Genomic DNA, 22225 nt, shown 5'->3' with positions numbered 1-22225 from the left:
GTTTTTGAGCCTTTGGTTATTAATCTTCATGCTTCTGTATCTCCTTTCTGATTGAAGCACTGAGAAGAGGCCATGGCCTAGGTGGTGAAGGCTCTTGAGGCCGGTTTCTTGAGACTCCATCTGATGTAGATGTCCTTGATGGAGGAAATATTTATACCTATGATGGGGCTGGCTGAGTTCACAACTCTCTGTAGTCTTTTTCTGTCCTGTGCATCTCCATATCAGACAATGATGCCACCAGTCAGAATGTCCTCCGCACTAAACCCATAGAAATTTGCAAGAAACTTTGGAGACGCATCAAATCTCTTCAGACTCCTCTCAAAGAATAGTCAATTGCATCCCTTTTTCATGATCGCAATGCCACAGAGGCCACAGAGATGTTGACAGGAATTTCCACTGATTTGAGTTGTCCTGATTTCCCCCTCCTGAAGTCCATAATCAGTTCCTTAGTTTTGCTAAAATTGAGTGCAATGTTGTTATGACATTACTCAACCAGCTGATCTATCTCACTCCGATATGTATCCTCATTACCGTCTATGATTCTGCCGTTGACCGTGATGTCATCACCAAATTTAGAGATGGCATTTCAATTGTGCCTAGCTCCACATTAAAGGATGTAGAATGAGTACAGCAGTGGGATAAGCACATATCTTTGAGGTGTGCCTGTGCTGATTGTCATTGAGGAGAAGTTGTTTCCAATTAGTACTGACTGTGGACTTCCAATGAGGAAGTCAAGGATCCAGTTTCAGAGAGGGGTGCAGAGGCCCAGATTTTGAAGTAGAGGCATGTGGTCCATTGCACCACCACTAATTGTTGATGGGCTATTTATGTTGGAGTTGAAATGCTCAGCCCATCCCTCTAAGATTTGCTTCTTTTTAATGGCTGAGGACCATGTACAGATTTTAGAGCCACATCGACATTTTTGGAGTCTTTCTAATAAGCATAGCTCTGTATTCCATCAACTCTATTACTGAGCTTTTTGCAACAATTTCTTTGGATACTTCTGTGAATATTGGCATCCTCTTTAGAAATAGATGCATCCTTTTCTAGCACTATTTCCTCATCAGTTTCAACTAAAGGGTGCTGGATGATCATTGAACTAATATGTTGCAAAATTGCGTCACCAGATGATGATGCATAGTTTGTACTATATACTTGTAGGTCAGTCCTCCAAATCTTTCATGGGAGAGATTTTAAGCAGAGATAAAGACAATTTATGCCATTCAGTTAGAAAGAATCATGCATTTCCCAGTAGAAAGGCAAAGGTCTATTTTGAGCCGATGTCTTATGGCTGCCTTTTTCAACCACTTTTTTTCATAAAGTTTTCTTGCTGAATAATGATGCAAAACATAGGAAGACCTCCACAAAGAAGATAAAAATTCTTAAAGCATAAGATCTTGCCAGATATGAAGAGTTCTTTGGAAATGATTTGCAGATCCAGGTTCAAATTTGAGTAATAAATGTACTGTGGTATATCTCCACAGGTGGCCTTCAAGACAAAGTTAATTATTTTTTACACTTAGCAATCTTTTATGTTGACTAAATAGAAAGATACAGTATGAACCCCTGTTAATCCAGCTGTAAATCTGTCAGCATTTTGAATGACTTCACACAGGTAGGAGGTAACAGCATCAAAACATAATGAGTAACCAGGCAATGATAATGCTGAGATTTTTCTCCATCTAGTCTTTGTTATTTCAAATAGTTTTGCAATGTTTATGCTTCATTGATATCCAGGTATTTCAGGTATATTTATAACTGATTAATGAATTCCCAAGTGCAAAACTGATGATGCAGTTGTGTTATCTTGTTTGTTATAAGTGTATGGTACAATATTCAACTAACCCTTAACATACTGGGACTAATTAAAGATTTATTTTCCCCAGTTTGATTTTAATTCACCTGTGTAAAATGTGCTTACACTAATAAAATGGTTAGTTTGAAACTAAGTTCAATCGCAATTTTATATTGGAATTAATTTTTTTCAATCTGCTTCATACTCTTTATTGTGACAGTTAAAGGTTACTTAGAAACCATAAAGAGATTTTTGATATAATTTTGCACCTCAGTGCCCATAGAGTTTTATCTTGAAAGACCTAAATGACACCTTATCCATATACAAGGACAAAGTGATTTACCTCATTTTAATCCCCTTAGAAATGTATCAATTCACCAAGTCTTGAAAGTAGAATGCCTAATGTAATGCTGTAAAATTCTATAACAATCTTTTGCCCAGCCAAATTCTACTTGTCACTTTCGCACAAGGCAAACAGTATTTTAAAGGAAATGGGTAAAAGGGATAGAAATTCCCATTCATATTTTTCCCCTGGGATATTTGTGGTTGGTCAGAGTTATTACCTGAGCCTGAAGGAATTCTTTGCAATTTCTAGCTCTAGCTCCAAATAAAAGCATTGAAATAGTAAGAGAAAATAAATAGTAATACATGTGTCAGCAATCGTTTGATAGTAGAATTTTTTTCTTCGAGTCTTAAGGATTTATTGTTTCAAATTGGGTTCATGAGATTTGTGCACAAAATCAGGCTATACTCTGCAGGGGTGGCCAATCTTTTAATTTTTAATTTAGACATACAGCATGATATCAGGCCATTTCGGCCCATGGGTCTGTGCTGCCAAATTAACCTACACCATCGGTACGTACTCATAGGTCGAAATGGCCTCTTGCCGTGCTGTATGTCTAAATTAAAAATTAAAAGGTTGAGTGCTGTACTGTCATTTTTTGGGAGGGATGAGATGTTCAATAGAGGGCTGATTTAACTTTTTTATAGGGAAGGAAGGATATTGCTGATATTGTGGCCATATAGAAACCTAGTTTGAATTTGATGTAGATATCAAGGAAATCTAAAGAACATGACCAAGGAAAAAATAAAGTGGCCAAGGAATTTATAGCATGGCTTGAAGTTAATGACATTGTCCTCCCACAGATAAAAAAGGAAAGAGTTGTATTGATATAGAAATTTTTATGAACTTTTAAAAACACAATAAACCTAAATTTAGTATATTTGAAATATAATTAGTACTTTAAATGGTGGCATGGTTAGTGCAACACTATTACAATGCTCAAGTCTGGCGCTGACTATAAGGAGCTTGTATGTTCTCCTCGTGTCTGTGTGGGTTTTCCCTGTGTTCTCCTGTTTCCTCCAAACCCTACATAATGTATGGGAGTTTTAGGTTAATTGGGTTATTTGTGTGGCCTATGCAGAAGAGCCTATTACAATGGTATATGTCTAAATTAAAAGTAGAAAAGAAGTTAAGAAATACAAAAACAGTTTTTGTGCAACAAGCTCCCATTTACAAAACGTCTGATTTCAGATTTATTGTCAGAGTACATACATGACATCACATACAACCCTGAGATTCTTTTTTCTGTGGACAAGGCAGAATTACCATTATTTGTAGTGCAAAAAGACTGTACACAGTGTATACGGGTAAACAAATAAATAAATGTAAACAGATAATGATTGTAAAGAAACTGCAATGCAGAGAGAATTTTAAAAAAAATCAATAACGTGCACAAGTAAGAGTCTTGAAAGGAGTCCCTGATTGAGTTTGCGGTTGAGGAGTCTGATGGTGGAGTGCTAGCAGCAGTTCCTGATCCCGGTGGTGCAAGTCTTGTGGCACCTTTAGCACTTTCCAGATGGCAACAGCGAGAAAAGAGCATGTGCTGGAAGCTGTGGATCCTTGACGATTGCTGTTGCTCTCCGACAGCAGCAATCCCTGGTCAATGTTCTCATTAGTAGGAATGGTTTTGCCTGTGATATTCTGGGCTGTGTTCATGAACTTTTTGAGGGATTTACACTTAGGGGTATTGTTTTTTCCCATACCAGACTGTGATGTAGCCAGTCAGCACACTTTCCACCACACATCTGTAGAAATTTGCCAGAGTTTCTGATGTCCTACCAAACCTCCACAAACTCCTGAGCAGGTAGAGGCACTGGCATGTTTTGTTCATGATGCGCACATGTGTGTATAGTTCTCAACTTCCGACCTACGTGAGTTATGTCCACCCGCACATAAGACCAAAATATTAAAAAAAATTATCAAAGCTACTGTACCAGTACATATTTTGTATTAAGAGTACTGTATACAGTAGTTTCCACGGCAGCGCAGTCCATGCTCCCTGTTCCCCACAACAGCCCAAAGTCCCTGATATCCGTTGGCAGCCCGAGGTTCCCATTCCCTGACTTAAGACCAAACCAGCGTTACAACCAATCCTTATGTCCCTATTACGGTCGAAGGTCATGGACTACCTGTTTATAAATATATATAACAGAGATAGAAATGTGAAGCAAAAAAATCAGTAGAATCTCACTAACAATCCAACAGCACCCTAGTCAGCCTCTCCTCTTCTAGCCTCCACAAACTTTAGCTTAGATAAGAGAGAGTGGCTTTACCATAGACTGTAACAAATCAATATCATCACTAACCTAAGTTAGCTTCTGTCACCCAGTGATCCCAAATTAAAATATTTGTTGTCTTCTTGTTGATATCCTTGCACAGGATGGCAAGATTAACATAGTGATTAGCACAAAACTGTTACAGCGCCAGCGACCCAGGTAGAAGGGTTTAGCAAGAAGTAAAAAATGATTTAATTTTCTCAATTTCAGTAACCAGACCCAAGAAGGATGATAAATAATAAACAAAATAATTGACTGGATTGTTTAGGATGACCAGCTTCAAAAACACCTTTGGTTGTGTGGAAAGATAAAAGTGAATGGATGACTTAGTTCAAATGGCTGTAAAATTCTAATGTGGAGCTTTGACTTGAAACATTGACCACTCTTTTACCTCCACAGAAACTCCTTAACCCAATGAGTTATCCCAGAAGTGTATCTTGTTTTGCTCCAAATTCCAGCATCTACAGATTTATGTTTCTCCGAAAGATCGGCCCTGTTCTGACTGAATGGTGGAGCAGGCACAAGGGATCAAATGACTGCCTCATGCTTAATTTTCTTCTGTTCCTGAGGATTTCCCCTGTTGCTGGGAGCAATGGCCTGATGTAATAACCTGACCTAAGACTATCTTTGATTGAGAAAAAACTGGAATATGGCACTCATCACAAATGAGATCCAAGACAAAGCAATAGGTCATTGGCCAGATAACAATTACAATTTACAGATATTATAGATTGATGTTAGAATGTGAAAATGACGTAATTATGCAGCTGTTTAATGAAATCTGCATTTTACATTTTTGTTTTACTTCCCCGACACAAAATGTGTTCCACTGGCATAAAATAATTGAATATGGGGATAAGATTCTACACCTTTTTGAATCAGCAATAGGCAAAACAAATCCATTTTGTTATCCACAATTAGGTTATTGAACCTTCAAAAGTGAGGATAATTGGCAGCCTACTAACTAATAATATAACCCCCCTCAGTTAAAATACCAATCTCTTCTACACCCTTTGAATGTGCGTCTTTAATCCCCACTCAAACTAAGTCAACCATTCACTTTTATTTTTCCATTCAACCAATGATGTTTTGGAAGTTAGTCATCCTTATCAAATGCAAGCCTTTTACAGTAAATAATTAAATGAGTCAAATTTTGCTTATTAATTCAGAAATGTTGTTGGTAGGGTTTCTGAAAGAGAGAAAATAAAAGTGTAGAATTTTTTATATATTTTTTTCTTGATTTTGATTGAATATCACATATTTCTGCATTTTTCATGGCTTATTTTATGTTTTTGATGAGAATTAGCTCATCAAGGTTGAACTGAATGTGTGGATTCTTATTCTAGTGAGAATATCTTAGGCTGTGGAGAATGCCTATTTTCAACGAGAAATGATGCTTTTCTATACCATTTCTGAATTTTTGTATGGAGTTAAACAAAAGAAAATCTGCAGACATTGTGATTGTAGTCTAAACAAAAATGCTGAAGAAATTCAGCAAGTTACACAGCGTTCTTTATGTAGCAAAGATAAAGGTACATATCCAACATTTTGGCCCTGAGCCTTTTATCAAGGTATGAGCAAAAAGCAGACAGGCCCTGAATAAAATGGTGGGGGGAGGGCTTCCCTCTTCATTCAGACCCATCCCCTCCACCAATCACATCTCAGCCTTGCCCTCTTGTTGCCTCCAAGCCATATCCATTTATGTGATCCTGTACTCCTCGCCTCGGCCACCATTTTATTCAGGCGCCTGACTGCTTTTTCTCATACCTCGATGAAGGGCTCAGGCCCATAACATTGGTTATGTAGCTTTATCCTTTCCACATTGATAATGGTGTGTGACTTTGTGAGTTTCTGCAGTATTTTTGTGTAATATGAAACTTTTGTATAGTTATATTAATGAAACATCTGCAGTCTCATTTTACATCTAACTTCTATGATTGATCGTGTCATCATAATTTGACAAGATAATGCTTCACTGATGCATTCGCATTTTTTGAATGGTCAATTTGGGAAAAAAAATTAGCATTGGCTTATGGTCTGTCACCAAACTGAAAGGTCTATCCACTAAAAATTTATGAAACATTTATTTCACTTAAAATATGTTCTATTTTCAATATAAGAATTTTTTTAAAAAGCCTTTGTTAATGGAAATTGTGCTCGCACAATTGTTTTTTTTTCTTGATCATTGCATGACCAATGACAACAGTAGTAAGTTCAATGCAATACATAAAAGTGCTGGAGAAATTCATCAGAAATGCAGCATTTATAAGAAATAAAAGGAAACCCTATGCTGTTTCTTTTGGGGGATATATCAAGGATTATAAAACTAATTTAAAGAGATTTAAAACTAAATTGGTTGCAATAAGAATTTTTAAAGGTTGTGCAGTTGCCAGGAAATGCCTATCGGTTTCATGGAAATTGGACACAGATTTGATATTAGATACATGGCATGGTGAAATGAGAAGTTGTGTACCTTTGAAAAAGGTTACATATAATATAAAGAACAAATATGATAATTTTTTGAAAATTTGGTTTTGATATATACAAAAAAATTGGTGTAATAACTTTATAAGTAATTTAAAATATTTTAACTGGTAGAATTTGGTACAAACTTTGTCACTCGCTGGCCTCGCCTCAATTCATTTCAATTTATTTTACTTTATTAGATGTTGTTTGTGTGTTTTTTTAATATATATACTTAGATTTTGAATTAAGTGTTATATATTGCACAGCAGTGTTTTATTTTATTAATATATTTAATATTTAAAAGATATAATTGTAGTTGTATTAGAATAATTAGGTCACAATTTATTAATTAGGTAATATCCAGTATTGTTAAAAAAAATTAGTCTGTTAGCTTTTTCTTTCTTTTTTTCATTTCTTTTCTTTGGTTCTTCTTTGGGTTTTTTTTCTGTGTGGGAGGGGGAGAAAATGATTAAAAAAAAGCATGTATTGATTTTGATATACAGAATTTTCTAGTTTTGTATGCAATTTTGTTACGTGTTAAAATAAAATTTGAAAAAATAAGAAATAAAAGGCAACGAATGTTTCGGGCCTAACCCCTGCACCAGGAATCCTGACAAACTTCCCCTGGATGCCGTGTGACCAGCTGAGTTTCTCCAGCATTTAACCCCAGCATCTGAAGTCAAGACAAGTTATTATCATGTGATTGTACAAGTATAACCCAATGAAACGTCATTCCCCAGTCCTCGGTGCAAAACATGAAGGCATACATACAGTCAAACAATACACATGCAGGGTAAGTACTTCATCTATAGAAATAAATATTGTTCCATATATTTAAGAGTCTCAGATGATTAGTGTGAGCAGTTTCTTTGGTCATAAAGCATTTGAACTGCCCTTGGGAAGCTGTTCCTCAGACTGGTGGTGCAGGCTCCGATACTCCTGTATCTCTTTCCGAACAGGAGCAACTAAAAGGCAGTGTAAAGATTTTCTTGTTTAACTTCATATGGAGTTCAATATTAATTTTGTAACATGGTAAACTAACAAAGATTCATTTTCAATATTTTCCATGCAAACATCATATTTAGTTTAAGTTCTTGGAAGTCACTATCTTGAAGGAACTTTCCTGGAGCCAACACACTAATGGCACCATGAAGAAAGCCCGTCAGTGCCTCTACTTGTTTAGGAGTTTGCGGCGATTTGGTATGACATTGGAAATTCTGGCAAATTTCTACAATGTGGTGGAAAGTGTGCTGACTGGCTGCATCTCATTCTGGTATGGGAACACTAATACCCCTGAGCTTAAAGCCTTACATAAGGTAGTGGGTACTGCCCAGGACATCACAGGCAAACCCCTTCCCACCAATGAGAACATCTACAGGGAATGCTGCTGTAGGAGAGTAGCAATACTCATCAAGGATCCGCACCACCCAGCACATGTTCTGTTCTTGCAGCTACCATTAGATGCCACAAGACTCGCATCACAAGATTCAGGAACAGCTGCTACCCCTCCACCAACAGATCCCTCAACAACAATTTCATTAATTTAAGGACTCTTACTTTTGCACTTTATTGTTTTCTTTCTCTCCTCTCTGTATTGTACAGTCAGTTGTTTACATTTGTTTATTTGTTAAATGTGTACATTGCATAAGGTTTTTTTTCACTACCAATAAGTGGTAATTCTGCCTGGCTCACAGGAAAAAGAATCTCAGTGTAGTATGTGATATACTCTGGCAATAAATCTGAAATCTGAAATCATATGAATTTTCTGTAATTTGTACTAATTCTATTTTTATTTTTAACGGTGGAGTCCAACGCCCAAGAATGATGCAAATTCTGCATTGCTACAAGGTATTGTGATCTTCACAATTGCTTCCAGTTTATCTTTGACTGCTAATTATCCATTTGTATCTACCTCTTATCCCCAAGATAAACATCCTGTAGAAATGCACAAGTGTTCCTTTTGAGCATTATATGAGTTAATTTATCCACTTGAACACTTCTGATATTCAAAGAGTTTGTTCCTTGCTTTAAAAACAAGAAGTGCTGGAAACAGCAGGTCAGACAGCAACTATTTAGAGAGAAACAAAGACAGGTCAATGACTCACCATCATAATTTCAGTGCTGGTCCCAAATGAAGGTCATTAACTTGAAATGTTAGCTCAGTTTCTCATTTCACAGATGTTGCTGGAGTTGAATATTTGGAGCCCTAAAGGATACAAATCAATCATAATCTCATGAATGGTAGAAAAACCACGAACCTAATGGCTGACCCCTGTCCTATTCTTATTTTAGATATCTAACATATGCAGATTTTTGACTTTATGTCTTTACAATATGTGGCTATTAATGTATCCGTTCGATTCCATAGATCTTTATGTGGTAGTATGTTTAACTTGATAGATCCTCAGTATTGATTTCATACCATAAAATATTTGTGTACAGGCTTTTGAGTGCATTACACGTCAAATATTGCTCATTCATTTTATTCAAGTTCAATTAGATATGTAAAAACACAATGCTGGAGAAACTCAGCAGGTCAAGCCCAAAATCTTGGCTATGTATCTTTATCTTTGTTATATAATAAATATATATAAATGGAGGACCATCGCCTTCCCAAGATCATGTTATATGGCAAGCTCTCCACTGGCCATCGTGACAGAGGTGCACCAAAGAAGAGGTATAAGGACTGCTTAAAGAAATCTCTTGGTGCCTGCCACATTGACCACTGCCAGTGGGCTGATATCGCCTCAAACCGTGCATCTTGGCGCCTCAGAGTTCAGCAGGCAGCAACCTCCTTTGAAGAAGACTGCAGGGCCCACCTCACTGACAAAAGACAAAGGAGGAAAAACCCAACACCCAACCTCAACCAACAAATTTTCCCCTGCAACCGCAGCAACCGTGTCTGCCTGTCCTGTATTGGACTTGTCAGCCACAAACGAGCCTGCAGCTGACGTGGACTTCTACCCCTCCATAAATCTTCGTCCGCGAAGCCAAGCCAAAGAAGAAAGATAAAGTGCACTGTTTGACCTGCTGAGTTTCTCCAGCATTGTTTTTTTTTACCTCAAATACGGTCTCTGCAGAATTTTGTGTTTTACTTCAATCAGATATGTGCACATTATAGGTTTTTCTTGGTGAAGACTGACTTGATCCAAGTTTGAAAATAGATCTAATGAAGTTGATTTTTAAAAAATTTTAGACATACAGCATGGTAATAGGCCCTTCTGGCTCGTGAGCCCATGCCGCCTAAATACTCCAATTAACCTACAATCAATAAATGTTTTGAAATGTGGTACAAAACTACAGCACCTGAAGGAAACCCACACAAACATGGGGAGAATGGAAAAACAGCACTAGATTCGAACCCACATTGCTGGGACTGTAACAGCTTTAATGTTATTCCATTATATTATAAAGGTGACCTGGAATGAGTTTTATATTGAATAAGTTGCTCACATATATTCTGTAGATTAGCTCCACTCACTTGAAAAGATTGGTAGAGAAAATTAAAAAAAAAAATTGTTTGGCCCATGTTGCAATCTTGCTTGATACCATTCTGCACTGATGCTGTTGTAGAACTTTTGGTTAAGATCATGGTCAGGGCCCGAGACCAAAGACAAAACAGAGAGGATGAAAGTTGGATATATGAGGGGGCTCATCCAGAAATAAGCCTTCACATTTCATCCGATTTCTGCTTAGGGAAAATAAAAGCAATATTTTTCTGACAAGGACTAAGCACAGGGAGTCTGGGGAAGACAGCTCCAGGGACAACCATGAATAGTACCATTTCTTGATCACTTCGCTCCACTAAACATGTCAGTTGGCCTGAAATCATCCATATTGAATATACTTCCCAGTTCATTGTTCTCTTCAAAAAGTATATCCTAACCAGGTAGGTGCTCATTACCTCCTTATTTGGGCTATCCCAGAGCACACCTGCAATACAAACACTGACCAAATGACCCCTCATCCTCTTCCAATCTGATACAAGTGCCAACCCCATCTCAAATGCCGCTGGCAAAACATACCCCTAATGCCTGACCTAATTTTCAAGACCTTGATTATTCCTTCCCATAGCAAGTCTTCTCTACAGTGCTTCCCAACTCCTCTTTCACAGGCTACCTCTTTCCTTCTGCAATGATAGAGTGAGTAGAAGGAAGACCTTTGAGAATATCAGGCATACAAGATGCCCTAAGTCTTGTACATTAACATTTCAAAGTGACAGGGACTTGAACAAATCATGTGCAAATCACATCGCTTTTGACCTTTAAATAATTTACAGCTATTATTTGCTAAAGACCATAAAACAGATATTATATAATATGGAAGGAATTTACACAATCCACTGCCAATTGTGCAGAAGTTCCATTTTACTTGCCCTTTATCGCACTGGCCAATCTTACTATTCCAGCTTGTACCTCCTGAGAAATAGCAGTATAGTCACACTGCTTGAAACTTGCACAGCTGCTGAACATACTGTATAAAGCAGGTGCTGAAACATGAACTAATTCTGAAGCAAAGCAGGGTTGGATTGTCTCCTCCAAGGAGTCTTATTCTTCCTGGATCTGGCTCCTGATCCATGCTGCATTTACACAAGGGCTGGAGCCTCGATTTGTGAGCAACTCTGCATGTAGATTCCAACATGAAGTAGTACAAATATACTTCTGCAGCTGTTTTATGGATGAGACACTAAACACGTTGCTATGAAATGTTTTCATCATCATGTGTTAGAAAAACACCATACACCACAATCTTGTAAATGTTTATCAACACGAGCATCACCCACCTGCTAAGAGCTCCAACCAGCATAATGGAATTGTTTGAATATCTACAAGTGTTGCTATGATACAATATTCTTCCTCAAAGAGATTCAATGCACACAGATTTTTGTTTTCAAATTATAATTTGGAACAAATGAACTCAATCATGTTTGGTTCAGGAATCATACGATTCATTTCCTATGTTAACAATAATATGACCAGTGCTATAATTTGGCAGTCTCATTTAATTTGGTACCATTTTCCCATGAATCAATCAGAACCAGAATCAAAGTATATTGACATGAACGTGTCACAAAATTCGTTATTTTGCAGCAGTATTACAGGTTCAAAATTGCCATAAATTACATATTAATAAAAATCAATACATCAGTACTAAAGAAGATAAAGCAAGGTAATGTCTATGGTTCATTATCCATTCAGAATTCTGATAGCAGAGGGGAGAAAGGTGTTTTTTGTACTGTTGGGTGTTCATCTTCAGGTTCCAGCACCTGCTTCCTGATGGTAACAATGAGGAGAGGGCATAGTCTGAGTGCTGAGTTTCCTTGATGATAGTAGGCTGCTTTCTTGAAACACTACCTCTTGTAGATGTCTTGAATGGAGTGAAGATACATGTCCATGATGGCACTGGGCGAGTTCACGACTCTCTGTAGTATTTTATGTCCTGTGCATTGACACCTCCAAACCATACTGTGATGCAACCAGTCAGAATGTTCTCCACGGTACCCCTATAAAAATGTATACAGGTACACGATCCTTTATCCAGACATCTAAAATCCGGAAAGCTCCAAAATCTGGCAAGTGGGGACCGGAGGTTGGGGGAGGCAACCGAGGGACCGGCGGTTAGGGGAGACTGCTAGGTGGTCGGGGGAGGTGGCCGAGGGATCAGCGGTCAGGGGAAATGGCTGAGGGACTGGTGGTTGGGGGAGACTGCCGGGTGGCCAAGTGACTGCGGTAGGGGGAGACGGCCGAGGGACCGGCGGACGAGGGAGACCACTGGGCAACCGAAGGACCACGGTCGAGGGAGACAGCTGAGGGACCGCGGTTGGGGGAGATTGCCAGGTGGCCTAGCGACCAGCAGTCAGGGGAGACTGCCAGGCAGCCGAGGGTCCGGCGGTCGGGGGAATGTCCAGGCAGCCAAGGGACCGTGGTTGGGGGAGACGGCCAAGGGACCGCGGTTGGGGAATACTGCTGGTCAGCCGAGCGACCAGCAGTCGGGGGAGACGGCTGGGAGACTGGACGGGGGTGGGTGTGGATACTGCAGCACAATTCAGGTGGGCTTTCCAAAATCCAGAAAATTCTGAAGTTCGGAACACACTGTTCCCCAAGGGTTCCGGATAAAGGATCATGTACCTGTAGGAGTATTTGATGACATACTAAATCTCCTCAAACTCCTAATGAAATACAGCCCCCAGTGTGCCTTCTTCATGATTGGATCAACATGGTCCCCAGAATAGATCTTTAGAGAAGTTGACACCCAGGAATATGAAGATATTAATCCTTTTCGCTGCTGACCCCTTGACGAAGATTGCTTTGTGTTCTCCAGATTTTCCCTCCTGAAGTCCACATTCTTTTCCTTAGTTTTGGTAACTTTGAGTGCAAGATGGTTGTTGTGCTACAACTTAAACAGCTCATCTATCTCATTTCTTCATTGACATTTGTAATTCTGTTGACGACTGTTTTGTCATCAGCAAATTTGTAGATAGTGTTTGAATTGTTCCTAGCCACCCAGTCATTGGTATAGAAAGAGTAAAGTAGTGGCTTAATCACTTATTTTGGAAGTGATCCTCTGTTGATTGTTAGTGCATTCACCGTTAGGTCTGCCTTTTTGTCAGTTGCATGGAGTGGTCTTTTTTTCTAAATCTACTCCGGCATCACCACCCAACTCTTCTTCTGTTAAATGATAACTGCATTGGGGTAGCTTCCAGAAGCCATGCAGAACTCATCAATTTTATAAACTTCATCATTAACCCCAGCCCTAATCTCTAACCCTCTCTTAAATTCACTTCGACAATTTCTGACACATATCTACCCTTTCTAGATCTTTCTGCCTCACTCTCAGGAGACACTGACCTTTACTACAAGCCACAAATTCCACAGCTACTTAAACTGTATCTCCTTTCATCTTGTCTTCTGTAAGGATGCCATCCCTTTCTCCTAGTTTTTCCTCCTCCACTCCACTTCCCAAGATATGGCCTTCTCTACAAGGTCATCTGAAATATATTATGGTCAATAGAGCCATCACCTTCTTCCTCATCCTCATCTCTCACCCCATCTGCTTCATTATCACCAACTGCAAATAGACCCACCACCTGCCATATCTACCCCACCCCCTCCCACCTCATTCTACCTTCTGCAGGGAATGCTTACTTTGTGACTTCCTTATCTGCTCATCCCTCCATATCCACCTCCCAGTGAACCCTGGTACTTTCCCCTACAACTGTAGGAGGTGTAACATTTGGAATTTTATCTCCTCCCTTGGTATAATTTAGGTGACCATCCAGGAGAGACAAAGATCCACAGGCACCTGCAACCTCATCTACTGCATTCAGTGGTCCCATTGAGGCTTCCTCTACTGGTGAAACCAAGTCCAAACTGGGGGACAGTTTCACAGAGCATCTGCTCATTGTCTGCAATGACTTGGTTGCATGGTACTTCAACTACTCTTGCAACTCCAACACTGATTGTCCAACCTTCTCCAATACCAGATGAGGCCCTAAACAAACTCAAGGAACAATACATATTCTACCTGGATAGTCTACAGTTCAATGGTATGAATTACGAAGTTTTTAATTTTAGGTAATTCCCCCCACTCTCTTTTGATTAATTTCTGTTCTCTTTCATCCCTTCCCTTTCTTGTGCCCTTTCCCACATTCTCCTACCTATTCTTATCTCCCTCCCCTTTTGGTTTCATCCTCCTCTACCCACATGTAACCAGCATGATCCATTCCACTTTAGTTCCATCTGGTCCAATCAGTTCTCCACCACTCCTCTAATAGCTTACTTTATATCACCATTTTCATGTTCTCTATTTCCCAGATTCTAGCATGGGTCCCACTTATCACCCCTGCTAGCCAACTTCAGCTTCATCCCTTGTGACTCATTTTCATCACCCTGACCCCTCTTTCTTCTTTTGCCTCTTTGTCCTTTTGTCTGGCACCTGCCAATCAACTGCCCCTGTCTTCCAACTCCACCCCTTTCTCTCACCATCAGTCCATCATCCTACACCCATTCCTGGTTCACCTGCTGGTCCTGTCCAACACCCCCCCAACCCTGTCCTCATTACATTGGCGATTTCCTCAAGGCACTCTCAGTCATAAAGAAGGGTTCCAGCCCAAAATGTTGACAATTCTTTTTCTCCCACAGATGTTGTTTGATCTGTTGAGTTTCTCCAGCAGTTTGATTTTATTTTGCTCCAGATTCAAGCATTGTAGTCTCTGGTGTCCCCACTTTGTTTGCTCATGATTTAATTTAAATCATAGTCATAATGAAATACTTTTGAGGCTAGGTTTGCTTTTATGGGATAAAGAAAGCCGAGAAGTTATTTACCTGAAGTTTCTACAATAGCGAGAAGTCTGGACAAGGTATCAGAGAGGATCCATTTTCCTCAATAGAGAGCTCAGTTACAAAGGCAGTATATTTAATGGGGGTCACTGATTAAAAGAGTGGAAAGAATCCATGCCACAGTATAAACAGTACAAGGATGTATATTTAAAGAGTGTGATTTATAGTCCACTATCTAAACAAGGAGCAGACACCACACCTTGAATGCTGTTCAGCCCTCTTTTTAGTGACTCTGAGAGGTCATCTTATCATATCCAATTAACACCTTTTATTGATCTGGAATCTGTCCCCCAACCACCACCTCCACCCTGGCTAATTTTCAATCTTCATTTTTTCATTTTCCTCATCTTTGCTTATACTTTGAAGAAGGACTCAGAGCTGAAATGCCGGTAATATATTTTAACCTCTTGTGGACGTTGAGATCCTCCAGTGAGTTTTTACATCAGTTGCAGAGCTTGCAGACTCTCGTGTTTCACTCTGAGAAGGTATTCAATGCATATCATTTGTCTGACATCTGCACAGATTGAAGATTAGTTCTGAAATGGTGAAATAAACGTTAGAAAATAATTCATAATTTTAGTCTCCAGTCAGTCCCTTTCCTCCAAAAAAATAGAACCTACTAAATTTGAGCTCAACTTGTAATTTTAGCGTAACAGACTGGGGTGGGGGAAACAGGGTGGCAGCAGGAGCATCGGACTGGGTGGGTGGGGAGGCACAACAACTCATTTGGAAGTGCAAGGGCCGCAATTGCCCACTCCATGATGCCGACTCTGACTCCAAGGTGTATTACGAGGTCAGCTCAGTATCATCTTACATTTTAACAGGCCAATTTGTGCCAATAACCATGAGAAATGAACTCAGCATCTCTCTTATTGATAAATATGGTAGGACACAGATAAAATGTCACAACAGAACTGTAGGACTAAATCAGTAGGCATGAACCCTGCAAGTGGGAAGTTGGTTGAGCATCAAATACAAAACAGGATGAACAAGAAGGACAGAAATATTGAGTAATAATTTATTCTAGGGAAAATCCTAAAATGCATAATATTCTTTTCTTCTCAAAATTGTCATCCTATTTTGGTTTAATGCTTCCATACGAATGACATATTCCCTTAAAATGTTTTCACATGAAATATTTTAATTGGTTTACTTTCTGATAGGATTTATATTATGTAATCTGACCCTATATCCTAAAGATAATCTTTGAGAAGGATATAAACATGATGAAAACCAAATTAACAGGTTGAAGAAATACTAACAATAGAACCAAGGGGAAAAACAGTCAGTGATATTTGAAATACTGGCACAGATGGGAATGGTGATGATTTGAATTTGTGTTTAATAGATCACTGCTTAAAACAAAATAAGCAACACCAATTTACTAATGAGCACCATGCTCAAATAAGGAAATAATGATAAAAAAGTACAGCACAGGAGAGCAGGACAAGGGTGAATATGAAGAAATTAGAAGAGATGTGAGGAAAAAATGATTTGGAAAGCATGAAATAAATTTTTTCTGCAAGAAAAATAAATGCAAGCAGTATCAGATGCTAGTGAACAGGATAAAACCTACACAACAACAAGAGATTGAAATGGTCAATAAATGTTTCTCTTTCCATGATGCGGAGTATTTCCAGCATTTTTGTTTTACCCCTGAGATATTTTAGAAAATGTCATTAAAATGAACTTGAAACCATATAATACAAATGTACCCCATGTGATGACATGCAAAAAGAGAAATCCAACTCAGAAGAAATCCCTAATCCAGTCAGAAAACATTAATGCATTTTAGTTAGGGTCATTGAAGAAATATGGTACCCTCAATTTCAGATTGTATTATTAGTCTGACCTGCATATAATGCTGGGTGGGGGCGGGGGGGGGGGGCAGGGTTGGGTCACAGGAGACGTAATATCTACATTTAGCAAACTGTTCAGAAAACCAAACCAAACTAATCATCTTAATATTGGGAAGAGAGAGAGAAAAAAAGAGGAATCTCTTCTAAAGCAGAGTGAGTTATTTTTCATGTGTCAGGGTAGTCAATTTAACAAAAGAGATCACAGTATACAATAACATTTGTTCCTATCCAGAGTGTTGCACTCTGACACTTTTCTCCAGGAGCTCCAGAATACAAATCAAGACAGAGGATCACTGCATTGAACTTATTTGGCTCAATTATTGGTTATTTTTGGATTAGAATAGCAGAATTTACGAGCAATGAATCTTTATTTTCTCACAATTGGTGGCCTTCCAACCCCCATCGGAATCTCACAAGAAATTGAGACTCTGCCATAATCCAAGTCTATTGTATACTTCCCTTGCCTCAACGTACCTACTCACACTGGAAAGATTGAACTTCATGAATCAGACTTCTCACTCCATGCAACTCAATCTATCACTCTATGGTTGAAACACCTCTTAAAGGAGTCCTGCAAATAAATTAATTTGGATATTCAGGAGACCTCCACCCAGCCTTTTGGATCTCCCTACAAGCCCCCCAACAAAGAACAGAGCTCCAAGCTAAAACATAGTTCAATACACTATCATAATTTATTATATTTCAGAACATTACTTCTTATAATAATATTTTAGTTTCCTATAAGTCCAACCATTCATCAAAATGTTACTATAGCAGAAGTCACATGGACTACAAACCCAGAAGGTAGGGAAGTGAGTCCCATTGCCTGTGTTGCTCATTATGATGTTTGTAAAGACAGAACATCTTTCACCACCATCTTTTGTCGCCTTTACCTATAATTTAACAGATGAAGAATTTTCCATCTGTAGCAATGTGTCTGCATCTCCTCTGTGTCTCTTTCAGTAAATGAAACACTTTATAAATTCTCAATGAAAATAACCATTTTATTATTGTCTGTGCCTTCTGGCAGTATGGCAAAGGGTCTGTTGGACCAAATAATCTAAATAGAGGTGGGCCAAGATGATTATTGCTATTTATCAGTTTTGTTTTAATGGAATGTTCTTGGATGAAGTTCAATGCCAAGCTTTTTATAAAAAGGGACGATCTTTCTTCTCAATTCCCCCTGAGAATGAAGAGAATATGAAGGAGACAGGCAAAAGGTTTGTAACCTTGTTTCACAAACTGTGCTCTACAATTTGATGGAACATCCCACACATGCTTTTGCACCCATAGTACCTTGGATGCTGGTATTAAAAGTGACACAAAAAAAACACTTGGAAGATGATTAAATCTACTACTTGTGGCAAACATATCCTGTATCCCATTGCAATGGCTGAATATCTCAATGGCCAGTAAAGGGTTTTAACTTCAAATATTGGCTGACCATTTCTACCCATCTGACCAGTTAAGTGTCTCCAGCAATTCTCTATTCACTCAAGATTTAAGCACCTGTATGCCTTTTGTTTTGTAATTCCTTATTTTTCAGAATTTTCTGTAGAGTGAGGAGTGAAGTCTTAGTGCTCCCTGCAGGGACTAACCACCCAACTCAACTGCTATCATCTCTGTACAGGCTTTAAATGGCTTGTTAATGGAGACAATGATGGTTTATTTGAAAATCTGGGCCCAAGATGGTGCTGCTGATGAGTGACAGCAGCCACAAGAGTTGGCAGATCCCAGGGAAGTGAACGATTGGTGCAGGAGTATCAGAAATGGGGAGACCATCCCACATTGCGAAGGAGAAGTAGAGGAGATGACCTGTAGAATGGTGCCATGGGTGGAAGTCTAGTGAGGGGCTCTGAGGCTGAAGAATACGTAGGTGGCTATGGGCAACTACAGCCAAGGGACTCACACTAGGCTAAGGAGATTGGCTCGAGATTAGCTGAAGGGGTACCAGGATGCAAGAGGGTGCTGGAGGCTTCCTGATTATGCTGGAGGTATGGATCTGGAGCTCAGATTGCTAATGGCTTAGACTAAGGTCTGTGTGGCTGCAGGAGCCATGGACATTCATTGCCTCTCTTTCTCTAGTTGTAAGGGGCACTGGGCAATTTTGCTGATTGCAAATCTTTGTCTGCTTTATGGTAGACTAAAGGAAATTTTGTGTAATATCACATTTTATGTTTTATTACATGACAAGGAAATAATCTTGAAATATGGGCATCACTGTCAAAGCTAAAGTTTATTGCCCATCATTTACCAGTTTTTAGAAAGAGGCAGAAGTCTACATCTTTAAACCACTGTGATCGTTCGGGTGAAGAAACATTGTGAGTTCTGGAATTTAGAACCAGTAACAATAAATGAAGGGCAATTGTTTCAAAGTCAGTATGATACATCAACTAAGAAGAATCTGTGGGGTAATGTTTTTCAAATGCACCCGTTGCCTTGTCTTCTTTGACGGTAATGTTTATGACTTTGTGAGATTTTTTTGTGTAACCACGGCACGTAGTTGTAGATGGTACTCTTTCCAACCTAGTATGCACAGGATGGCTTTCTCCTCCATGGTGCCCAGCTATTATTGAAGCAACAATAATTACATCTTGCATGGCCTGTGTGGTGAGAGTCCTTGAGGATAGTGGCTTCTTTCTTAAGACATTACTTCTTGCAGGTATCCTTGACGGAGGGGAGATTGAAGGCGGTGATGTCGCTGGCCGAGTTCATAACTCTCTGTGGTATTTTTCTTGTCCCGTGCATTTGTGCTTCCATACTAGACAGTGATGCAACCAGTCAAAATGCTCTCCGCAGTACACCTGGAGAAATTTGCAAGCATCTTTGGTGACATACCAAATCTTCTCAAACTCCTCACAAAGTATAGCCCCTTGCGAGCCTTCTTTGTGATGGCATCGACATGGAATTCCAGGACAGATTCTCAGAGACGTTGCCACCTAGGAACTTGAAGCTCTTGATCCTTTCCGCTGCTGACCCCTTGATGAGAATTGATTCATGTTCTCCTGATTTCCCCTTCCTGAAGTCCACAATCAGCTCCTTGACTTTGCTAATGTTGAGTGTAAAGTTTTAAATAAAAATGCAGAATTTGCAGCCAATTGTGGCAGTGGAGGAAACACCCACTGGAATAGGAATTCACCTCACTGAAGCTGGTTCAGAAAACAATATTAAGCAGGCACTGCTCTTCTCCACTTCAAAAGAGTTTTTTAGTTGGTTTGGAAGCTTCTCTGTCTAACCTTGTGATCATGATAGATCTGTCAGTAGAATGAAGGCATTCTGAAAGGCATTGGTTCAAATGTCTGTCCACAACTTCACTAGAACTGAGGCCAAATCAGCATTGTACGCTGAGTCATAATAAAGCCTGTTGCTTGATTTAGCAAATCTTTAAGCCATTGAATTTAGTGAAGCAGAAGAGGTCTGCTATAAGCTTCAATGCCACCCACCGTCAATTTAGTAACACCCTATTCTCCAGGAAATGAGAGAAAAGCATGGCAGAGTTTATATGTCGGGAGATATTGCACCAATTACAATTCTGGTTAACTTACCAAAATTTCAAGTCTGCATGCTTATTTTCACAGAAAAGGGAGCTGTTTGTTTCACAATGACATTAGCAATTGATGCCTATACTAAATGAGCATAGGGTAGATATCACAGGCAACTTCCAAATTGCATTTTTTTGGGACAAGAAAGAACAATTTTGGAAAAAAGTGTAATATTATCACATATAAATGCAGTAGTTGTCAGGAGTTATATGTGTTTCTTACCCTTGTCTGAATATTTATCACATTTTGAAAATCTTAGTTTAGCCTTAGTAACTCCATCCAGATTAATAATCATAATGTAATCCATCACAACATCTAGGAACAAAATATCCAAGAAAGGAACTTTGGCAATTTTGCTTGGAATGATTATGGATGATCCAAAAGTCCAGCTGCAAATCGTCAACCTTTGAACAATTAGTGAAGTTAGTTTTTATTCGCTGGTGAGGGACTTGATACAATAATCTATCTTTCTGAACGACCTCTCTTCTGATTAAAGAAGTTTCTGAACTTTAATCTTGCACTGACGAAGGGTTGGTGGTGTATTCTGAACACATGAACGACATGTGGCAATGGAGAAGATACTGCAGGAGATGACATTTCCATGGACCTGCTGCCTTTATCCTTCCAGACAGAAGAAGTGAAAGATGTCGGAGGTGATGGCAAAGAAACCTTTTCCACATGCAGGTGGTGGGACAGGGGTTTAATCATGGAGAGACTAACCCCTTGTACATTGCCACATTAATCACCGTATTTTGCTAGCTTATGGGAGTCCAGCATTTGAAGTGTTAAATCCCAGAATCAAATCAAAAAGTAAGCTATGCCTTGCTGCAACACATTAAAAACAAGACTGTTTCCCTGAGAGGATAATGAGTCATCAGAATTGCAACAGGAAAATGCAGTTATGCAACCTTGACCAGTTTGTGCCATAGATCAGTGGAATTTTTAGAAGGTAACAGTTTGTGTTCTGATGCTGTGGTTCTTGATTTCACACACCTGTTGGACTCAAGGGATTTTGCAATTAAAGGCAAGCTGTATTTTATTCCTGAATGCTGCCGAAATGTTAAACCGCAGCAAACCCAACAGTTATCAGCTAGCATTGACAGCAAAATATTTCATAACAGTCAAGAACGTTTAAGCATTTTAAACAGTCATTATAAAATCTGGCAAATTCACTACTTACTGCAGTCGACTTTACCTCACAAATATCAATGGAATTCCATTTAACTTAGTGCAATCAAAGATTAATTATGACTGGGAAAGTGAAATACTGCTCGTTAGCAGCTGGATATTAGCTTGAGCTGGGAAGGATTTTCTTTTTACTGTTTCAACCACGAAAAAAAAGTTCCATCCTTGTGCAACTTCAGTGTTACTTCCACTAGTTTCCTGTTAAAAGACTCAATTCTCCTTAAATGTTGCAATTTGAAAACTTACAACTTGTGACCCTACAAATTTCCTTTCTCTATCATAGAGTTGTCATTTATGAGAATGTTGATATCTATGTTCCTGTGTCTAAAGTCTGTGTAATTTTACTTGTGATGGAAGAATGTTCTTAACATGACTCATGCAAACTGGTCTGGATAGTGGCATTAATCTACACATCATCTG

General features: G+C 39.0%; 1 long non-coding RNA gene across 2 annotated transcripts; it reads right to left on the bottom strand.

Annotated features, from left to right (window-relative positions):
- Positions 1 to 7220: 7220 nt before the first annotated feature.
- LOC138760133 (uncharacterized) lies at positions 7221 to 21988 on the bottom strand. 2 transcript variants are annotated; one of them, XR_011355453.1, is made up of 4 exons: positions 21801 to 21988; positions 15624 to 15755; positions 8986 to 9086; positions 7221 to 7325 (listed from the first exon to the last, which is right to left on the bottom strand). It is a non-coding gene; the product is annotated as an uncharacterized lncRNA (long non-coding RNA). The 2 variants fall into 2 exon arrangements; XR_011355452.1 differs by lacking the exon at positions 15624 to 15755.
- Positions 21989 to 22225: the final 237 nt, after the last annotated feature.

The sequence above is a fragment of the Narcine bancroftii genome, chromosome 4, assembly GCF_036971445.1.
Source record: "Narcine bancroftii isolate sNarBan1 chromosome 4, sNarBan1.hap1, whole genome shotgun sequence".
Classification (NCBI taxonomy): Eukaryota; Metazoa; Chordata; class Chondrichthyes; order Torpediniformes; family Narcinidae; genus Narcine; species Narcine bancroftii.
Note: the sequence above shows the minus strand (reverse complement) of the source record. Positions and strands in the feature narration are given on the sequence as shown.